This window comes from Neopelma chrysocephalum, unplaced genomic scaffold (genome assembly GCF_003984885.1).
Source record: "Neopelma chrysocephalum unplaced genomic scaffold, ASM398488v2 Primary Assembly neopelma1_59, whole genome shotgun sequence".
NCBI classification, from domain to species: Eukaryota; Metazoa; Chordata; class Aves; order Passeriformes; family Pipridae; genus Neopelma; species Neopelma chrysocephalum.
The window spans coordinates 9,326,719-9,349,191 of NW_020897714.1; positions in this window are offsets into that span (position 1 = coordinate 9,326,719).

Below are 22,473 nucleotides of genomic sequence, written 5' to 3' on the forward strand. Positions count from 1 at the left end.
CAGGACGTAGGTTTGTTTAGAGTGACCTTCTCATAGATGGATGGCCTTACAGGGCTAACGGGCTCCATCTGCCCGGGAGACTGGCTGGGATTCGAACCTGGGTCGCAGAGGTGAGAGTCCTGCATGCTAGGCATTAGGAAAAGGTTCTTCACCCAGAGGGGGGTTGGACAAGCTCCCCAGGGAAGCAGTCACAGCACCAAGCCTGTCAGAGTTCAAGAAGTGCTTGGACAGAGCTTTCAGGCACACAGTGGGATTCTTGGGGTTGTTCTGTGCAGTGCCAGGAGTGGGACTTCGATGATCCTAGTGGGTCTCTTCTAACTCAGGATATTATATGATGAGTTATTCCTGATAACAGATATACCAGGGTCTGAGAGAGCTCTTGCTGAACAGATTTAGAAATGCCATATTGTATAGAAGATGTCAAAAAAACCCATCTGAGAATCAGGAAGAACCTATGTCCTGTATTCAGCGAGTCTTTTTTAATTTGAGGCAATGAAACTGCTTCTGAGGAAACAAACTTCTCAAATGTACTACAGGTAGAATGAGATCTCAGTTTTCAAATATTACAGAAAATGGTAACTGTGCTAGCATTATCTTTATGATCACATACAACATATAGAAACAAAATGGCTACATACCCAAACCCGAGCTAGTTACACCAGAAGAGGAAGAGGACTCAGACCTCAGTGGTATGTAAATCATGGCATATCAGGCCACATAAACATAATGCAATAAAGTTTGATATAATAATTTGTATATAATAAAGACATTATATATTGAATTATAAACACCTCAAAAATTATAAACTGAAGAGATAGCCTGCCTCAAAAACTGAATAAAATTCTAGAAAAGAAAGGGGTGCAATTCAATTCTTGTTATGCTTTAAAAAAAATTGAGATACCTTTTGCGAAACCTTTTCTATATTAAGAAGTATATATGAAATTTGAAGGTCAAAGACTAAACAGACCAAAAAAAAAGACTGTAAATGTGCCTGAGCCATCTGTTCTATGAGAGTTTTAGTGTGAGAGTCTGGTTGCCAGATCAGAGCATAGGAATAAGAATTTCTTGAATGCCACGAACATGTCTTCCTAAATTTTACAAACTCTTCAAAGCACATGTATTGATCTGTGCTGGATGTTGCTTTGGCCTTCCACAGTAATAGTATTATAGGCTGATGTGCTATCATTCTATTTTATTTTTAGAAACTTAATCCCACAGAAATCAAGGAAGCTTCACCAGGATAAAATTGCAGTGAAGTAATAGATTTTATTGGTCAAAATGGGTCAAAATACAAGGAGTTTTTTTAATATTGAGAAGAATATTATGTTTTCTATAATGTTTTTTAATGACACAACACGGAAGATTTTTCTTTCAATTTCAATAGTCAACAAATTATAAAGATGAGGTATCAGAACATAGTTATAGATGGTTTGAGGAGAGAGAGGGAAACAGAAAGACAAAGTGGGATCAAAACTCAGTGTGTCACTGACTGGCAGATAGAGCGTTATTAGTGTACCACTAGTTCAATGAAAAGAAAGCATTTGAAAAACAGAGGAAAAAGCACAATTTTACTAATAGAAATTGGGAGGTGCTAGAAGGTACCAGTGAAGGAAAGGTCAGAATTAGAAAAAAAGTAGACTGAAACTCTGTCAGAGAAGTGGATCTCCGGGAAAGATGACTGATCAACAATGTTAAAAGAGGCAGTAATAAACAATAATAAGGATGAAACAGAGTTGACAGAAAAAGTAGGTATTTATTTTGCTTAGGGCACTTTAGTTCGCCTTAAGACATTTAGAGTTCTAATGCAATGTGATGCATGACAGCAACAATAAAATAACATATCATTGACCTGTATCAGTTGACATAATCCAGTACAGCTCTTCTGTTAGCAATGTAAACACTATGATTCATACCGCATGAGTGTTGGCTGCATAAAAAGAAAGCAAGAAAGTTCAGACTGCCTGTTATAGTATTCAAAAAGTATGAATTTCTACCTTGCCTTCCTTACTTTCCCCACTCTCCCTCACAGAGATGTCGTGTTCCAAGATTTGATTAAGTCATTTGGTAACATATAGCTCTCTTCAGGTTATCCAAACATAATGAAGTAAACAGAAAAAAAAAATAGTAGAATGTGTATGCATCATGTACCGATCTAGATAGTAGATATTTTTGTGTGGCATTTATAAATCAACCTTTTCTATGAATCCTTTTCAGATCATAAAGCTAATTCAAATACATTTATAGAAGGAGCATGGCTGTACTTTGTTCAAAAGATGACCTCATCAAACAGTAATGTGCACTCTGCTGCCCACTGCAACCTAGATGATGGAAAAGAACAAAAACATTAATGGACTGGAACTAAGGAGGCTTTTGTAACACAGAAAGGTATTCTTAAGAATATGTTATGCTTATTTCTCCTTAGCAAGCTGTGAATAGATCAGATATATTGCCAAAATTTTGTAGACTATTTTTGCATTTTTTTACATCTTGAAATTTGTATCTTGTTTAAAGGTACCTGGTGACATATACACCTGCATCAGTACTCTATTGGTATTGTGATTTTTTTAATTCTATTTTATTTTTGTTTCTGTTGTATAATATTCCAAGGCTACTGTGATGTGAATGTTTCTGAAAACAAAAATAAACTCATATCAGAAGAAACCAACTGAGGAAAAAATCAAAAAAAAATTTTCTATTTTTGAGCTATGACACAAGAAGAGTAGTAGGTAATCCTATCACACACAAAAAAAGTTCAAATTATGATTGCAAATCAAAATCATATTCTTGGCCACCCACTGAAGGGCTCTGGTATCCCTTAAAACTTAATTTTGAAAATTTAAGAGTGGTTGTTTTTTGTTCACGTTTTTTCATTTCTATAAAAAAATAAATACAGAATTCACAGCTATAGAATCATAGAATCATAGAATCATAGAATAGGTAGGGTTGGAAGAGACCTCCAAGATCATCAAGTCCAACCCCTGATCCAACTCCAATTACTATATCATGGCACTAAGGGCCACGTCTAATCTCTTTTTAAAAACCTCCAGGGATGGTGAATCCACCACCTCTCTGGGTAGGCCATTCCAATGCCTGATAACCCTCTCTGTAAAGAATTTTTTCCTAACATCTAACCTAAACCTCCCCTGGCAGAGCTTGAGCCCATGTCCCCTTGTCCTATTGTTGGTTGCCCAGGAGAAGAGACCAACCCCCGCCTGGGTATAACCTCCCTTCAGGTAGTTGAAGAGAGTGATGAGGTCGCCTCTAAGCCTTCTCTTCTCCAGACTAAACAACCCCAGCTCCCTCAGCCTCTCCTCATAGGACTTGTGCTCAAGTCCCTTCACCAGCCTCGTTGCTCTTTTCTGGACCCACTCCAGCACCTCAATGTCCTTCCTGAACTGAGGGGCCCAGAGCTGAACACAATACTCAAGGTGTGGCCTCACCAATGCAGAGTACAGGGGAAGGATCACTTCCCTGCTCCTGCTGGCCACACTGTTCCTGATGCAGGCCAGGATGCCATTGGCCTTCTTGGCTACCTGAGCACACTGCTGGCTCATGTTCAGCCTCCTGTCGATCAGCACCCCCAAGTCCCTTTCTGCCTGGCTGCTCTCCAGCCACTCTGTCCCCAGCCTGTAGCGCTGCAGGGGGTTGTTGTGGCCAAAGTGCAGGACCCGGCACTTGGCCTTGTTGAACTTCATTTCATTGGAGTTAGCCCATCTCTCCAGTCTATCCAGATCCCTCTGCAGAGCCCTCCTGCCTTCCGGCAGGTCGACACTCCCTCCCAACTTGGTGTCATCTGCAAATTTGCTGATGATGGACTCAATCCCCTCATCTAAATCATCGATAAAGATGTTAAAAAGGACTGGGCCCAGCACTGACCCCTGGGGGACACCACTGGTGACCGGCTGCCAACTGGATGCAGCTCCGTTCACCAGCACTCTCTGGGCCCGGCCCTCGAGCCAGTTCCTGACCCAGCAGAGAGTGCCCCTGTCTAAGCCGTGGGCTGCCAGCTTTTCCAGGAGTATGCTATGGGAGACAGTGTCAAAGGCTTTGCTGAAGTCCAGATAGACCACATCCACAGCCTTTCCCTCGTCCACCAGGTGGGTCACCTAATCGTAAAAGGAGATCAGGTTGGTCAAACAGGATCTGCCCCTCCTAAACCCATGTTGGCTGGGTCTGATCCCTTCTCCGTCCTGTAGCTGCCGTGTGATTTCACACAGGATAATCTGCTCCATAACTCTGCCAGGCACCGAGGTCAGGCTGACAGGCCTGTAGTTACCCGGGTCAGCCTTGCAGCCTTTTTTATGGATTGGGGTGATATTTGCCAACTTCCAGTCGTAAATATCACCCCAATCCATAGAGTCTCCTTTCTTTAAGCTGACTTCTCTATTTCCTGAGAAGGAAAAAAAATTGCCTCATTAATAAAAAGGCACTCTTTGCAATATCATTTAATTAACCTTCCTATAATAATGTCACTAGCTGAAGTTACAGGAATTTTCTTATTTGCAAACTTTTCATATTTAGGTATAAAATCAATCAGTAATAAAATGGTGTCATAAGAACATCAAATTCTTTTTTCCTGACTACAATAGATTAGTTTAAGGGAGATTAATTTAGTGCATTTAAATAATTCACATTAGTTTCACTAAATGGAGTGGATCCAATTTAAGAGAAAAATTTCAGTACGATAGTGAAATAAAAGAAGAAGAATACATGTTGGAAGTACAGTGTTAAAATTGAAGACTTCTAATAAAAAATACCTTATAGAGGGTAGACATGATGGATTTTCTGAGGTATTAAATAAATTCCTTTTCAGTCAGTCAGAGCAAGATATAGATGCTCAGGGATTTGAAATATGGTGGTTAAGACCAAATGTGAAGCCCAAAAGTATGTCCAGTCCTGAAGAAATACAAAATAAAACTAAATTAAATTTAAAAAGAATTTAAATAGTTCTAAAATCATGAGTTCTAAAATCTAAGCTTGTTGATTTATTCAAACCTTATGTATTACAAGTGTGGAGTAAGGAAGAAGACAAGCTGGTGCAAACTTCAAGTATTTTCATGTAAATGATTATGTAAATTAGTTGTAGCTCTCTGGTTCCTGAAAAGTTGCTAGTATGGCTTTTTCTGTTGTAAAGGTTGTAATCCACTGAGCTAGACAAGGGGAGCAGACCACAGTTTAAGTGAAAGCCAGAAAGAACTATTTAAGGAATTAAACTACAAAAAAATTAGAGAAACAGCAACATCAAAAATGTCCTCTAGATACACATATTTTTTTCATTCATTTCCTCATTATGCTCCTTAGTTGTTTCTAAAACACTCACGTGATACTAATGTTAGGTATGAGCTCTTCATTCTGTAACTATTTTCAGGTCTTTATGCATACTGAGAGAAGTCTCTAATGCAGTAATGAGTCTGATTACTTTTATTTTTCGCTACATTAATGAATTTTTGCAAGACTAACAGCTACAATGTTTGTCTCTTTTTCCACCAAAGTTGTTGTGCCTTTTTTACCCCGGATGACAAAGTTGTTCCTGTACTATTGTCAACTATGTCAATTGTATTCCTACCCTCTACATTACCTTTATAAAGAAAATTAAAAGAAAAATGTATATATATATTTCTGCTTTCTTCTTTCTATTATGCATCTAAAACATATTGTAAAACAAACAAAAAAACGTGCAGTTTATCTCACCTCAACCTACTTTCTCCCTTATAATGTACATGCAGGCACACATGGTCCCTCACACACCCATTTCCCACCCTCTGTTCAGTTAGTCATCAGGAAGCAAATGAGACCGAACTAGAGCAGATAAGATGACAAAGGTGAAAATGTGAAGCTGAAATGAGTGACTGGAAAGGAGACAATCACCAGAACATGTACACAAGTTGTAGCATTTTTTCCAGTTTCATGGGACAAAAAACAAGGACTAACTACACATAAGACAGTCCATGCCTGAAGACTGTGGATGTGCAAAACAGATGTGGCAGACAGTTCAAACCATGAGAAAAAACATGTCTAAAAATAACCTATGTGAGTCTAGCCGCAGCTCTTGTTAAGGAAACTTCCCAGTCTGACCATTCATGAGACTCTCTGGCAGTCACACTCCCAACGCCAGAGACTTTCACTGCTGAGACAGAAGTCTCTTCACAGCAGCTCCAGTGACCCAACGAGGGCCCCGCTTGATTCCTGCACATCCTGCTCACACACAGTCAGACTGGGTTTTCTGACCCATTTGACCCCAAGTTTCCCACAGCAGAGTTCTCAGATGTCTCGTTCCTTAAAGACACTTATTTATCCACAGCACAGTAACAGAGAAACAGCCCGAGCTGGTGCCTCTGAGGAGGGACCCCCAACAAAGGAATCCCTGGGTTTTTATGCCCTCACAGTTTACCCTCACGCCAAGTCTCACTGCTCCTCCGAAGTCTTAGTCTCCTGCTATCTCTCAGTGTTCATCCAGCTCACTGGCACCACCGGTCTTTATGTCCTTTATTATACGAAGACTTGGTAGTTCACAGGTCCCACCCAGAGTTCAATCTGCATCTCAATCTGCATCTTGAACTGCAGCTTGCAAACCGACCTACTGCATCAGACGTATTCCACAGCACAGATAAACATGGAAAGCTACGTAGAAAACAGCAAGTAATGCTGCTACTGTTGATCCAAAATAGGAGTTGACTAACGATTGCTGATGCGGAGGACTCTTACCTCAATATACCTAGTCTGGACTAAAATTAGCCTGGGCTTCTCCTCTGAACATCCTCACTACATATAGAGTTTGAAGCAGCAGGAAGCACAACTACTCCACCAATATTTATATTCTGGACTGCAGGTCCCTTGATGATTTACATCATATTATTAATTCAACACTTCTACTGATACTTGTCCTCGTGTTAGGTTTTAGACATGAAACCAAACCTTAGTTCTCTTTCCACATCTATTTCCAGTTTGTTTCTCTTCCTGCTGTGCCATGAGTTATGTTGCTGATCCTGTTACCTGAACCTCCTCCTGCCTCTGAGACTCATCACTAACAAAACAAGTTTTCATTGTGTGTGCATGAATTTCTGTGTGAGTGGCATGAAACTTTGTTATTGTGGTTGTAGCAGTTGGATGATTTGACCTGATCTTCCTGAATATACTTTTAATGGAAGAGAAAGATACACATAGTAATTTTTGAGAGTCTTTGCTTTGCTAGCAGATTTGGCCCTTTTATAACTAGAGACTGACCCCTGGGGACAACTTCATCAACAGGCTGGTGTAATTTCCTCTTCATTGTAAAGAGACAGTCTGTGTCAGCTCTTGAACCTTCAGATGCAGATGGACATGGCTGAAGCCTTCTGCTATAGTTGTTTTATACAATTTTTCAGAACTCTACTTTATAGAAGGCTTTTTAGGCGCTTTTACATTTAGAGAAGACATGCCTAAGTGGAGCTCATAATCCCTCAATAGCTATGAATTAATGAATGATCAGTTGAAGAGGACACCTTTCAAGTTTTCTCGTTGATAATGTGCATGAAAAATATTGCTGACATCATCCAAATACAGGAAACATATCTCTTCTCATATCTCATCTCTTTTCTGTGCTTTCATGATGTGGGGGTGGTGTTCACAAGTTCCAAATTTCACTGGTGTTCCTACTCCAGGATAACCATGACTGCATAAATGACAGTTTGTGAGGCTTACCAGGGAGGATGCATAACAGCTGAATTCTGTAACTCTGCCCCATAATCAAAGGAGATGCTAATACGTTTCTCAGCAAGACAGAGACATTTTCAACACTCAGATATCAACTTGTATAGTGGAGACACTACACTCCGGCAACACTGGCTATAGTCAGATGATGATAGACAGTATGATGATATTTCTTTGTATGCCACATGGCTGTAAAACATGGCTTTGGTTGCCTGAGTGCCAAATGGCTTCACATAACAGATCAGACATCAATTCTCAGTATCTTCTTGATTATGGGTGCGGTCTCTGGGAAGATTTGATAAAATTTCTATTCAAACCAGAAGAGTAAGAACCCAGTTTTCCCAGGAGCTATATGCTCAGAGATCCACATAATCTGCAAGGAGTCAGCGCACCTGGAATTGTAAGGAATAATCTTAGTCTTGAAGAGACTAAATGGGACAAAAGGAATGTAGCTGCACATCAATGCCTTTAGTCTTTTGATGAAGATTGATGAACTAGGCCATTTCCTTGGAGTTCTGAGTGGCACCACATTGGATCTTCTGAGACATCGAAAGAGGAGATCGGGGACAACTGATCCCTCAAAGAAGAGGCAACTGAACGCAGGGCATGTAAAGACAAAAAGAATACAGAGACAAGAGGAGGACCGGATTGATACAGAAAAAACAAGAGGAGTCACTAAGGAAATTGAGTGCAATAGGAAATATAAAAACGTATGAGCCATATTTTATATCACACAAGAGGTACTCTATAGTGTGGACTGACAGCCTGATGATTTCAGAACTTTCTGTTAGCACATGTGTGCTGATAGATTCTGAAAGATTGTGGCCACTCATTGATCCATTTTTTCTCATTAGAGAAACTCCTGATTAGATCTTACTGTTAGTTTCCTTCAAAGACAATCTGTTCACCTGCAAAAAGCCCACCCTTCACAGAGAGCAAGCCAGTAAGTGAAGATGAAAATGGACCCACTACAAAAGCACACTCTGGGGCTGTATTAACACCAAGAACAATATTGCAAGAAATTTTTTCATATCAGGAAAACATTTACATAAAAGTAAATGATATATGGCAAAGTATAGAAAAAGTCCAATGGCACATTTGTTGCACATGAAATTCATTGAAGTAACTAATCTTTTGAAATCTAAATGGAGAAATAAGTTTATGAAATATTGTCAATACTTTCTAGCACACAAATAATTAAGATGTCCTAAATTGGCCTGACATATACACTTCTGGCAACTGATGCTTATTCACTTTTGAAACTAAGGAGGCTTGTGTAAAGTCTGAATTAAACTGCTAGATGAGGAATATATACATAAAAAATAATTATTTGACTTAGAAACAGTGGTTGAGCTAGAATCCATATAGCATACAATTACTGAATGTATTTTTCCATAATCTGATTTGTCACAAACACTAACTTTGTATAACTTCAAAAAAATGCATCTTGGCTTGAAAGGAATTATTTTAAAAACACTTTTTATAATAGTTTTTCCTTTTAGTGATGCAGGTAGTATATATATGTGGTGCAAACAGATGAACTTAAATGGGTTTAAAATACACAGGGGAGTCTAAATAACATGCTTAAAATACAGAAGAACTTGCAATGAATGATAATAATTACCCTCTAGGTATGAATCAAAATAAAGAAAACCTGATTTTTTTTGTCGTATGTCAAATGTTTGGTGGTTTGGGGTTTTTTTGCTGGGACCAATTGATTATTGACAGTGTAGGAAATGCAATTTCTGCATGACTTGGGAAAACTGGGTTATTTTTGTAGATGAAAAATAGATTATTATGTACTTCTATATGAGCAGTATTTAACTTTTTTTTAATATGCTAGTAATTTATACTTAAAAAAGTATTCTTTATCTGGAACAGTAGTTTCCTGTTACATATATGTCTTACAGCATGAAATTGGGCGGACACCCTTGAAAGCGCATCAGGGCCTTCATTCAACCTGACCTTGAAGGCTTCCAGGGATGAGCATCCATTACTTCTCTGGGAAACCTGTTCCAGTGCCTTGCTACCCTCTGAGTAAAGAATTTCTCCCTAAAATCTAGCCTAAATCTCTTGTATTTCAAAATCATTCACCCTAGTCCTATCACTATCTGCCTGTGTAAAAAGTTGCAGTCCCTCTTCTTTTATTGGCCCCTTTTAGGTACTGGAAGGCCACAATGAGGTCTCTTCTCCAGGTTGAACAAACCCAACTCTCTCAGCCTATTTTCATAGGAGAGTTGCTCCACCCCTCTGGTCATCTTCAAGGTCCTCTTCCGGACCTACTCTAAGAGGTCTACATCTTTCTTGTGCTTAGGACACAGTACCACAAATAGGGTCTCACGAGGTCAGAGCAGAGGGGCAGAATCACCTCCCTGGACCTGCTGGCCACGTTGCTTTTGAGGTAGCCCAGGATATAATTGGCTTTCTGGATTGTGAGTACAAACTCTTGGCTTATGCTCATGTTTTCATCCACAAGAACACTCAAGTCCTTCTCTGCAGAGCTGCTCTCAGTGAATTCTTCTCCAGTCTGTATGAATGTCTGAGATTGCCCTCATCCAGGTGAAGCACCTTGCACTTGAACTTGTTAAACTTCATGAGGTTCTCATGAAGTAGCTGCTTTTATTTGTTTCTCCATTCATCTAACATATTTAGCTTATCTCTTTTGTGATTTTTCTGTAAATTAGGGCTAGAGCTTGCCCATTTCTGTTTATACAACAGTGGGGAAGAAAGCATCTTTTAATTTTCTTTTTTCTTAAGGAGTAAAAGGAAGGTTAAATGTATCAAACTTCAAATATCTTCAGTTTTCATTTCAAGTTTTGATCAGACCATTTTCAGCTCACCTCATGTTGGGGTCCCACTATATATTTAAGAAAACAATGCTTTACTCTTTCCTTTTGGAATAGTCACAGTAAGGCTGAGGGGATTGGAATATAAATGAGGAAAAAAGGAAAAAATTTGCCATTGCCTTGCAAAATCTTTTTATTTTCCTGAGAAAACCTTGCAAAGTCATTTCCTTGCCAGCTTGAATGATGTTTATACTGCTGTCCAGATCTTGTTTCTGAAGGCATTGGAAAAACAAATGAGTTCACAAAACACTGAGGTTGCATGTGAGGCAGTGTTGCATGCTCAACCCTGGCTGACTCGTGCCCAAGAGCTTTAATATGAGGCAGCTGCCTCAGAAAGAGCTTTTTGCTACTTGCAGTAACATCCTCTGTATTCCAGAAAAAATGAAAACAGTATATGAGAATAAATCATTGAATTTCTGAAAGAAGTTTGGATATTTTAAAGAGTCTTTGTAGAAAGTACAGGTAGAGATTTAAATAAAATGATACCTTCAGTTTGTTAAATTACCCTTCACTCAGAGATTTATCTTAGAGCCCAATAATATTTTATTTACATGTTTATTAAATGTCATTTCCCAAAGATATTTCTGTCTAAATTTCTAGTGAAACAGACAGCCTATCTTGGAATCTTCCCCCCCAACATATAAGGATGACAAGATTATTTATGTTTACATGAAAAAACAAATGACTATAACATTCTGTGTGTAGTGTTCCCACCATTTGTAATGAATGATTTCAGATATTACCTAAAAAATATAAGAGACAGAAAAATGAAAAATTATGCGAAGGTCAGAGAATATATTATACAGTGCAGCTGGTTGTCAGAGGTCTCAGTGCGCACAGTCCATCTCAACTGCACTATTCTGTTTGGAATAAGATTATTCCCACAAAGAATGCACTACAGTGTTATACAAAAGGAGTAGTAGCATTTTAGAGATGTATATGACTTAAATAATTTTGTCTGTGATAATTACCCTAGTTAGAACAGCTGGGACCAGCTCATCACTATGTAGGTTTAACCCAAAACTGTGTATTCTACACTCTTCCATGCAATTTCCCAGAAACTGTTAACAATAGACCATTTACTTCAGCTGCCCAGAGCACACCTGACCCCTCAGGCTATAAGCTGGTTGTTAAGAGGCCTGTGGGATAGGAGGATGCTCCTATCCTCACACCCATTGTGGACCTCCCCACCCTGAGGGAGGTACTGGGCATTCCTACCTGAGGATATGTAATCTTGGGGTCCTGGGACTTCTGTACCACTCGTGGGATCCAGAGAAGGACCGGAACTTGGACTGGACTGAGACCATCACTCTTGACCAGACTGTAACAGCACTCCCAACCAGACTGCGATCACCACCCTTGACCGGACTGCAACCAGCACTAACACCAGGTTAGAGGTTTTCCCTCTCCTTTTACTTTTGGACTCAGGGGGACCACATGGGGCTCAGCACAGGGAGGGGGGCCCAATGAACACCACTCTATTCACGCCCCAGGGTGCTGGGTTATACATCTGGGTATTGTGGGTTAAAACCAAGTGTTTGTCTGTGTAATTGTATTTATTGTATTATTTTTATTAAATTGTTATTCTGACTTATAATCTCTTTTGAGTTGGGTTCATTTCCCCTGCCAGTTTACCTTTAAACCAGCACAATAATTTACTTCAAACTGTACTATATCCAGGCTAGTTTGTGGTATTCTAAAATCCTTGGTGATACAATACTGGTGTCAAATAGGTCTGATTCTCTTACAGAAATTCTAAATATGATATATTCCACATAAGTCTGCAAGACCTAAGTAGACAATATCCATTATGTTTTGCCCAGTCACTCATTTGTACAGAACCTGAACTCATTCCAAAAAGTAGAAATAATGAAATATAAAACTAGAAAGTCAAATTATTTTTCCATATGCCCAAGGAGAAAGATCTTTAGTACTGACCTAAGGAAAATGGACATTCTTTTTTCCAGCAGGAACTAATGTGCATTCTTAAAAGCCTAGGGAAATATGTGTCTAAAGTCCATTTTAGATACCTATACCTTTAAAATAAACAGGAATAATCAATTTTTTATTTAAAGTAGTAGTTTTTAAGAGGTTTAATACTGAATTTTAGGTTTAGAAGAATCTGTACTCTTAAATTTTGGCTAAGTATGTATTTTGACATTCTCCAAAGGGTACTATTACTACATTTTTAGATTCTGTTTGTGTATCTCTGATTTTGTAAAAATCAGATATTAGCAGACAACAGTCATACCGTGAAAGGGATGGAAAGTAAAAACTATCATCTACCACACTGACTAGATGTCTTTTAAAAACATCTATTTTTAATATTTTCCCCCCCCCGCAACTTAATGAGTTTTCTACTTTAATGCTTCTTAAATATAGAGATACCATATATGACTCAGGATAGCCAATATCCCAAGTATTGATTATATTATGTGTTGTGTATTAATAACCTATCTGTCTCAAGTCCATTTAAAAACTTGTTACAAATGCACTTAATATTCATCATGGCTAGGCTTCACGAACGAAGATTTGGGGAGGGCTCTACCCACGTTTGTCGCAAGCGCGTTGGTGGCTAAAAAGGCCAATATGAGATAGACAGGTCCAGTTGCAAAAGGCACAGCAGAAAGACTCCTTAGGTGGTATATTCTGCAAGGCACAATTCTTTCTGCGTTGTCTTTTCTCCTCAAGGGTGATCCTGCGTGCTTTCTCAAAAACATCAGCAACGCTATAGATGGTGTGTCTCCAGACCTCCCGATTGGAGGCCAGAGTAGACCAGTTATGGTGGTCAAAATGGCCAAAGCTGAGATGTTGTTTCAGGGAGTCCTTGTATCTTCTCTTTGGGTCTCCTCTCTTGCAGCAGCCGGTGGCAAGTTCACCATAAAGCAGGATCTTAGGGAAGCAGTGATCCTTCACCTAGAGACGTGTCCTGCCCAATGCAGCTGCGTTCTCAGTAACATGGCCTTAATACTTGTGACTGCTGCTTGTTCTAGAACAGATGTATTGGTCACATAATCTGACCAGTGGATGTTTAGGATTGTACGGAGGCAGCGTTGATGGAAGCGTTCTAGGAGACGCAGGTGGTGGCGGTAGATGACCCATGATTCAGATCCGTATAAGAGAGTAGACAGCACTATGGCTCTGTAAACACTGATCTTTGTACTTTTCTTCAGGTGTTTATTTCGCCAAACTCTTTTATGAAGCTTTCTGAAAGCACTATATGCCTTTGCTAACCTTTTGTCTATCTCTCCATCAATCTTACCATCCGAGGAGATGAGGCTACCTAGGTAATTAAACTGGTGGACTGATTTGAGCTCTGATTCGCCAATGGTGACATGCGGATGAAGGACCCCAGTGGAAAACACATTCCAGAGTTAAAGATGTCAATGATTTCCTTGGAGCAGCTCTGCAACAAGCAGAATACTGCATAATGAATTGGCTGTACTTAATGTTCAGACTGATACAAAATACAGTGAATGTAGACACTTTATACTGAAAGGTACAGTATGCTTATGGAGGACCACTTGTTGAGTCAAGAAATTGTTAAACTAAAATCAAGATCAGCAGCTGACATCCATTGTGACAAAGGAACATTTTTTTTTAATACCTAAAAGCATGGAACAAGACCTAATTGGGTCTTGACAGTTCTTTCTTCCAAAAGATATAGAAGAAAATATACTTGGGGGAGAAAAGGTTGGCAGCAAAGTGTGAAATTATATCTCTGTGTTTCTCTAGAGGACTCCAAAAAGTATGTAAGCTGTGAAAACTGACTTCCTCCAGTAGGAGAAAAGAGTATCTGGTTTCATCTGAGACATGAGATACATAAAAAGACAGGATTTGTGGTGGGATGTGTGTCAGAAAAGCCTTTATCATGAACTAATTTGCTTTAGAGAATGAAACCTTGCAGATTTAAATCAAATGTAAATAGATGAAGTGCTTTTCCTCCTATGTTTTCATGTATTTTATAAATATATCAGCTTATGAATATTTTGGTGTCATAAGTGCTCCTATGTACCTATTATCTTAATTTAGCTCAAGTTAAAAGTGAATTACAGCCTAATAAAATATTGTTGAAGGTGTCTAGTGGACGATATATTCTAGTGAAAGCTGTCCCTGCCCATGGCAGGTGGGTTAGTCTAGATAAACTTTGAAGCTCCTTTTCAACCCAAATCATTCTATGGAGCCTTATATGGATACTTTATAAGTATCACTGCATAACTAGAATGTTTTCTAATCTTCTCAGTATACACAAATATGTAGAGAGGAGAGAAAGAGATTGTTTCAACTTACTATGGTGATCCTTTTGATATTATCATACAGTTGCTGCCTTGTTAACCCCAGGGAAAATGCTGCCTTCAGTGTTGATTTTGGAAAGATTTTTGAGAATTCCATTCCCCTAAGGAATTTGCCTGTTTCCTTCTATACATGCAGCCATTTTTTCCCAACAGGATTAGTTTAAATTGTCCTTATGTCTCCTCAAAGCTTGCTTTCAGCTACCAAAACTTCACCCTTTTTCTTTTATCCAGAGTAGCCATGTTCAAGTGAAGACAGGACTTTGAAAATTTCCGATAAGCCCACTCAAGAGTAAATTGGAGAGATTAATCAGAAACAGACATCTGGAAACAAGTTGTGTTAACATAAATATGTCGACATGATCTGTGTGAATGGAAGTATTTACAAGATTAAGAATATGAGCTAACTTCATATTAGTTCATCTAAAGTACTTGTTTGTAAAGGCTAGAAATGAAAAAAAAAATACAATAAAGTAGAATTCTAGTCTTCTGCTCTTTGACAAAAATTAACTCTGTTAATTTCGTCACTACATTGTATGTAAATTTTTATGAAAATAAGTAACTATATATTTTTTCAGATTAAAAAAACCTGAAGTGACAACACTGCAACTGATGTTTTAACTGCATGTGTCAATTATTTTTTACTTAATTTATTAATGTCCCCACACTAGAAAAACTGCTAGTGAGAAATAATTATATCTATAGAAAAGCAGATTAATCTAAAAATTAGCCTTTTATTTGTTACATTCTCAAAAAGGATTAAAAGGAGTAGCAATTTTAATAAATTACATGAGAAGTTTATTAAAACGGCAGAAATTTAATTAATGTAGGAGGTCAATATTTCCACCATATATAGAAGAAAGTATTAGTGTTCATATTTTATAAGAAAAATTCAGTGTACTGATTGTGTTTTGCATACTAATTCTGGCTCTAATTATCTTACAGTTAACATATTGTTGCTACTACTTGCGGGGAAATCTTGATGAAAATGTGGTAAGAAATGTATTCTATAAAATAATCTAAATATAATGATCTACATTTGAACAGTTCAATTGCCCCCAATACCAGTTTTGAATAGATTAGAATTTCTGACATAAATATGACATACTACTATTATTCAAAGCAAATATTATGTGGTATGTTCATTTCTTTAATGATTGTTTCCCCTACTCTGGGCAATCTAGAAAATCTCTCCAATGACTTAATCATTTTCAGCAGAAGTTTTGTACTAAATGCATTCTCCCAACAGTTTTATCTTAGATATATCTCTGGTGAGAAGAGGCTTTGAGCTACAATATTTTACTCCTCTATCTTCCTGTGTCTTGAGCCCAGCAAATTGGAAATGATTGCAAAAATCAAGCCATGTAATTAGACAGCATAACATCTAATATATTCCTTTTGTCACTTGGCCAGAAAGAGAATTTCAGTAAATGATATATTACACCATGAAAAAACTCTTTCAAACAAGCCTGTTAATGATGATAAATAAAGAACTCATGCAAAACCAAGCAATTAATCCTTTGGAAGCTTTCCATTGAAGTTGCTATTAAGGCATCAAGAAATGCAAGTACATACATAAACAAATTCTTTGGGAATATTCCACTTCAGATTAGTGCATTTTCTTGCAAAACCATCTGTAGTGAACTTCTTTCATATAATTTCTTATTCACTAAAATATTGCCTTTGTTTTAACAAAAGAACAATCAACAGTCATACATAGTGGCAAGAATCACTCAAAGAAAAAATACATCACATCATGTGAGAATTTTAAATATTCAGAGACATTGTATTTTATTTTCAGAAAAGAGATATTGATTTATTTACTTGTGAAGCAACAGTATTTTTTGTTTCTGCTATGGTGACAGAGAAGATTGCAATATTCTGGCATTAATAATGCATTGGAAATAAAGGGGAATGGTAAGCAAAAATTTATGCTGCAGCTTGTAAAAAATCAGAAATGTCAAAAGGTTACAGAAAAATACTCCCAGTAAACACTATTTCAAGTCACAACCTTGTAAAGCAGTTTCTCAGTGTGCAGGCAACTAAGAAGATCAATGTCTCAGTACATGAGAAGATGGTGTACATTGGTGTTTTCTGTGGGTTTTTTTATAGGTCCACCAAGTTATTCCTTGTTTGTACTATGAGCTATGTCCAGAAGCATAAAAGAAAGTAAAAAATAGTTAAGCAATCTTTTTATTGTGTAAACACAGAACAGTTCAGATTCCATTTTATTATCACAAGGGTTGAAAATTCTTTGGATGTTTGCTTTCAGTATAAATTACATAAAATAACAAAAATATAACTAAAGTATGCATCACAAAAAAGTATGGAAGACCTTTGTTATGTCTGGCACAAAATATATATGGATTTCAAACAGTTTGGATTCAGGTTTTGATGAGTCACCCTACACTCCTTTTTGTAGATCATTCCTACTCTAAAAAGTGCCATAAAATAAACTGATGTAGGTCACACAAATATTATTTGTAGGCAAAAAATTTTCCCTTTTTTTTTTTCTGTCATGTACATGAACAAGAAGCATAAAAATGTTATGAAGACTAAAGAGCTACTATGGTAATTGATTTTTACAATAGGAGAATAACATATCAGTGATTTAGTAGAAGGTAGTATTAAACCAAATGACCCTCAATTTTATGACACTATTGCTTTTTTTTACCAAAATAAACTGTAAGAGTTTTCTAACTAATGCGCTTTTAAGCTAAAATATAGACGCTGCTTCAGGTGTGGATTGTATTAATAGCATATCATTGCTTGCAGTTTTAGACTATTTTTTTTATTTACAAGATATCTTCTAAAGAAAGAGAAATGCCAAACATGGTGTTTTTCCAAAGTGAACGAATGAGAAGTCCAGAGCAGTAAGGACACAATAGACAAATTAATCAGTTCTATTATATTACAGCACGAGTTGTAACAAAAATGACAATAGAATTGCTTAGAAGAGAGCATTGGTCATGACCATTGAGGATTTCCTTGTATTTGTAAGTACTGATAAAGGACAGTCTGAACACTGACTACTTATTTTTCTCCAAAACGAGTAATTCTGTAGCAGAAAAAATAGCACTTAGTGAAAATAGCTGAAAACGCATAATCACAAAATCACAGAATCACAGACTGATTGAAGTTGGAAGGCACCTCTGGAGGTCATTTAGTCTAACCCCTTGCTCAAGCATGGCTACCTAGACCCAGTTGCCCAGGACCATGTCCAGGCAGTTTTTGACAGGAAGAAGACTCCACAGCCACTCTGGTCAACCTCTGTCAATGTTCAGTTACCTTCACAGTAAAAACGTTTTCTGATATTCAAGGTGTACCTTAAGTGTTGTAGTTTATGTCTTTTGTCTCCTGTCTTGTCATTATCTTCTTTACACTCTTCTTTTAGATATTCACACACTTTAGGCTAAGACCTCTCTTGAGCCTTGTCTTCTCCAGACTAAATTCCTCCAGCTTCCTAAGCCTTTCCTCATAGGAGAGATCCTCCAGTCTTTGTGATTCTTTGCTTCGCTCTGTCAGCGTCTTCATGTATCTCTCATACTAGGGAACTCAGAACTGAGAGAATAGCTGGAGATAATTCAAAATATGTTCTCTCAATGAAATATCTAATACATATTTAATTATCCAAATGGTTAATAAAATCAATATCTATAGTCTTTGTGTTTATTAAGAGACAAGTCTTCCTGACACATCTCTTACAGAGAGTAATACATACAAAATTAAATTCCTAACACACTAAACTTGTAAATAATATTAAACCATTTTTAACCAGGGAGTTGTACTATTGTGGTTTAATCTCCATATATTATTAGTTAATTTGCATTTAAGAGTAATGGGTTAAATAGAGCCAAAGCAAAACAGACATCTCATCAGGTTCTGTATTACATAGCCACAAGCACAAAATCTGAGTGTCTGCAGAGTCTGCTGTGAAAGAAATACATCATGCTGTGTCAGCAGGGGATTGAAAACAGTGGAAATAAAAGTGTTTAAATTTGAAGGTGATAAATATTTTGGCTCTGACTCTAAATTCAGTAGATTGGGGTTGTTGATAGGAGGAGACAGAGAGATTCACAACTAAAAAAATTATAAAGAGGGGGGAATAGCTGTGTCCTTTTTTCTTTTCTTTTCATATGCATATGGGTTAATGAGTAGTCTTTAAACACTCTTTTCACAAGAGAAATGCAGAAATCTATGGGTCCTTTGGGCCAACAACACTGGATAAAGTCTATGTTAAACAGTAAATGCAGAAAAGTATTCATCATGCTTATGTACAAGACTATTTTAACCATTGTTTTTTTATCAAAAGGTAATACTTTTCTTCAGAGTGTATAAGCAGATTTATTTGGAATATTTTCTTTCTCAGAACAACTGTTGATAGTACCAAGTTAAATGACAAACATATTCCCCCAATACAGGTACCACAGCTGAGAAAGGACTACAGTCTGAAAAGTTTTACCTTCTGTGGGAATTGATTTAGAGAGTCTATCTTTCAAGTTATTGTTGTGTCTATGAAGTAATGGGTCAACTTGTTGTGATTAATTCTGTATTTAGGGCTCAAGAAAGAAACATGCACTCAACTATTTGCATATATCAGAAGTGACCTAGAGGCACTGATTAATTTTGGCAAAAATGATCTGCTTGGAATTGCAAAAGAAATTCAACCTACTAGGGAGAAACAAGAGACATGGTTTACATTTTGGGCCACATGTTACAACATTTATCACTTTAAATAAAACAAAGGAAAAATTTTACTGTGGATGTTGCACATCCTCAGTTAGTATTATAAACCCTATGTTACTCTTTCTATCAAGCATGTCAATAGTCTTATTTCCAAAATGTTCCCAAAGATTTCATATTTCATATTTAGTCCTTAGAACAATAGAAGATTGAACATCATGACTTCAACTAACTAATTTTTACTTTAGTTTTTCATTCTCTGAAATACTAACCTTGCAATTTTTAAAAAGGAACTACTGAAGAGGGTCCAGTGGAGGACTACAAAGATGATTAGGGGTCTGGAGCATCTCTCTTATGAGGAGAGACTGTGGTAGCTGGGCCTATTTAGTACAGAGAAGAGAAGACTAAGAGGGGATGTCACCAACATATATAAGTATCTCAAAGACAAGTGCCAAGAGGATGGTGCCAGACTCTTTTCAGTGGTGTCCAGTGACAGGATAAGGAGCAATGGCCTCAAAGTAAAACAAGGAAGTTCCACCTCAAAATGAGGAAGAAGTTCTTTATGTTAAAGGTGGCAGAGCACTGGAACAGGCTGTTCAGGGAGGTTGTGGAGTCTCTCTCTTTGGAGACATTCAGAACCCACTGTATGAGTTCCCATGTAACCTGCTGTAGATGCCCCTGCCTTGTCAGGGGGATTGAAGCTGATGATCTCCAGAGGTCCCTTCTAACCCTAACAGTTCTGTGATTCTATAATTTGAATATTCATGATGATGACAAATAGGTGAAAAGGCTGAGCTTCAGGTGACTTGGCAAGTAGACAAGGAGGGGTATTTTGGAAAACAGATTATTTTCTTTCATGAGTTCTTTGGTTTTGTCACAAAACTTTGAAACCCTCTCACGCAGTTTAATGTGCAGGATGCTTTACCTTTTCTTTAGTTCTCTGCCCTAGTACCTATATAAATTACTACTGCTTCATGCAGTAAGGATTTTGATGGTTTTCAAAGTAGAAAAACTTATTAGCCTGACTTTCATAGTATGGATAAATTAAATTTGACCAGTAATGTATTCTTCATCGCTGACTTTTACTTAATTTTAAAGGCAAAATAATGTTTTCTAATTGTTAACAGTAGGATGTCTGCATGGTGTTCCTAAAAATAAGTATGTTCTTAATTTTTAACACTGTCTCTGGAAGGAGAAAAAATACTGAACTTGATGATGATCTTGTGATAAGACCTCAGTTACTTAGCAGACTTGTGTTTTCTGCCTATACAGAATAGTAAAGTCATGGTTTTTTCTTTAGATACAGATTTTCTATCCTTCTCTGCTTCCAGTTCACCACCATTTTAACTTGTTCTCATTTTCTTGGTGCATAAGCCAAAAAGAATCATATAAAAGGTAAACAGAAACTCCTTCTAATCACACTGACATTTTTGACTTTCCACACAGAATTGGGCAAATTATTTAGTGTTTGATTCTCTGGAACTTTGATGTAAATTTTGCATAAGACAGTAATGGAAATTAATGTTTTTTATCTCTCAATTTGTACTTCTCACAAGCAAACACTGTATATTGGTATGGATAGTAGTCTACATATGATATGTATACATGAAAGCCTGGGAGAAAAAGTGTATTTTACTTTAAAGGTTTCAATTCCTTTAGATGTTTCTAATCTCTGTGGATGAATTTTCTAAGAAGCTCCATGATTTCTTTCCATTGTTATTTTATTGAAGTATTTCTCTGAATGCATGAGTGTATCCATTTCATTTACTTTTTACAAGCTTCAACTCAAAAAGTAGAAATTTCCTTTTCATTCCAATATGTAGTCTTGAGAGAAGTTTACAACTGTACACTGTTCTAGAAAATCTGTCTGGTCAAAGCTGCATTAGTTTTAATTTTTTTTGCAGTTTACTGAAGACAATGTCAATTTTAATATTAGTTATATGCCAGTGAGGAAATGCTAACCCTATTGAAGAACTTTCCTGCTAACGTGGTAATGAAAACCAAGAATTTTCTGAGAGCAAATTAGCATGAGACTTATAATTTCTTCAGGAATTCACAAAATTGTGTAAAGACAATCAAACATACTAGAGACCAAGAGGATAAAAACATGTCAAAAAGTTGTAATTAAATACACTGAAAAGCTATAATAAGAAAGATCTGGGATATCTCTCAGTTCTTCACTTCAAGACTTCTTAGATGTATGAAGCTGATAAATACGAGACTGAAAGGATATGTAAGAGTGTATTTTAAAATAATCCTAAGGGTCACCTCTATTTTAATAAAAACCAGTTTCTGGAAGCAAATCATACTCATTTTGCTTTTCTTTCTTCTTTACTTGATCTACCTAACGTTTCTTACTAAGAATATGATCGAGAGCTTGCAGATTGCAGTACATTTTGCACACAAGACAATGCATTCTGAGTTACATTGCTATTTGAGCAGTTCTTCACACACAGATTAACTTGTCTCTAAAGCCATACATTTTGTTTTAGCTAAAATCCATACCAGAGACAATTTCTTGCATCCAGCTTCCTCTTTTTGTTTTTGTTTGTTTGTTTGTTTGCTTTTTTGTTTATTTGACATTTCACTAAATACCATTTTAGTTTAAAAAGAAGTTAGACTTTTTTGATTCATGGATCATAAATCTTTTATTTATTTCCTTGATATAACACTTTTCAGTAATAGAATGCTTTCATTAATTAGGTCTCTATATAGTCTGATGTATTTTTGTATCACGTTTTCCCCTTTATCTTCAGGTTATGAATTTCTTCTAGTGATCTACTTATACATGAATTTTTCAAAATATTTTGTATCACAGCTAAAAGCACTTTTCTGAGGTTATTTTTGTGCTGAAATCCGTTCCCTGCTACATGAAAGGACAACAAAATACACACTAACTAGCATTTTGGATTGTTTAGGCTTTCTCAGTCTCAATAGCATGTTAAAAGAAAGAAAGAAAAGAA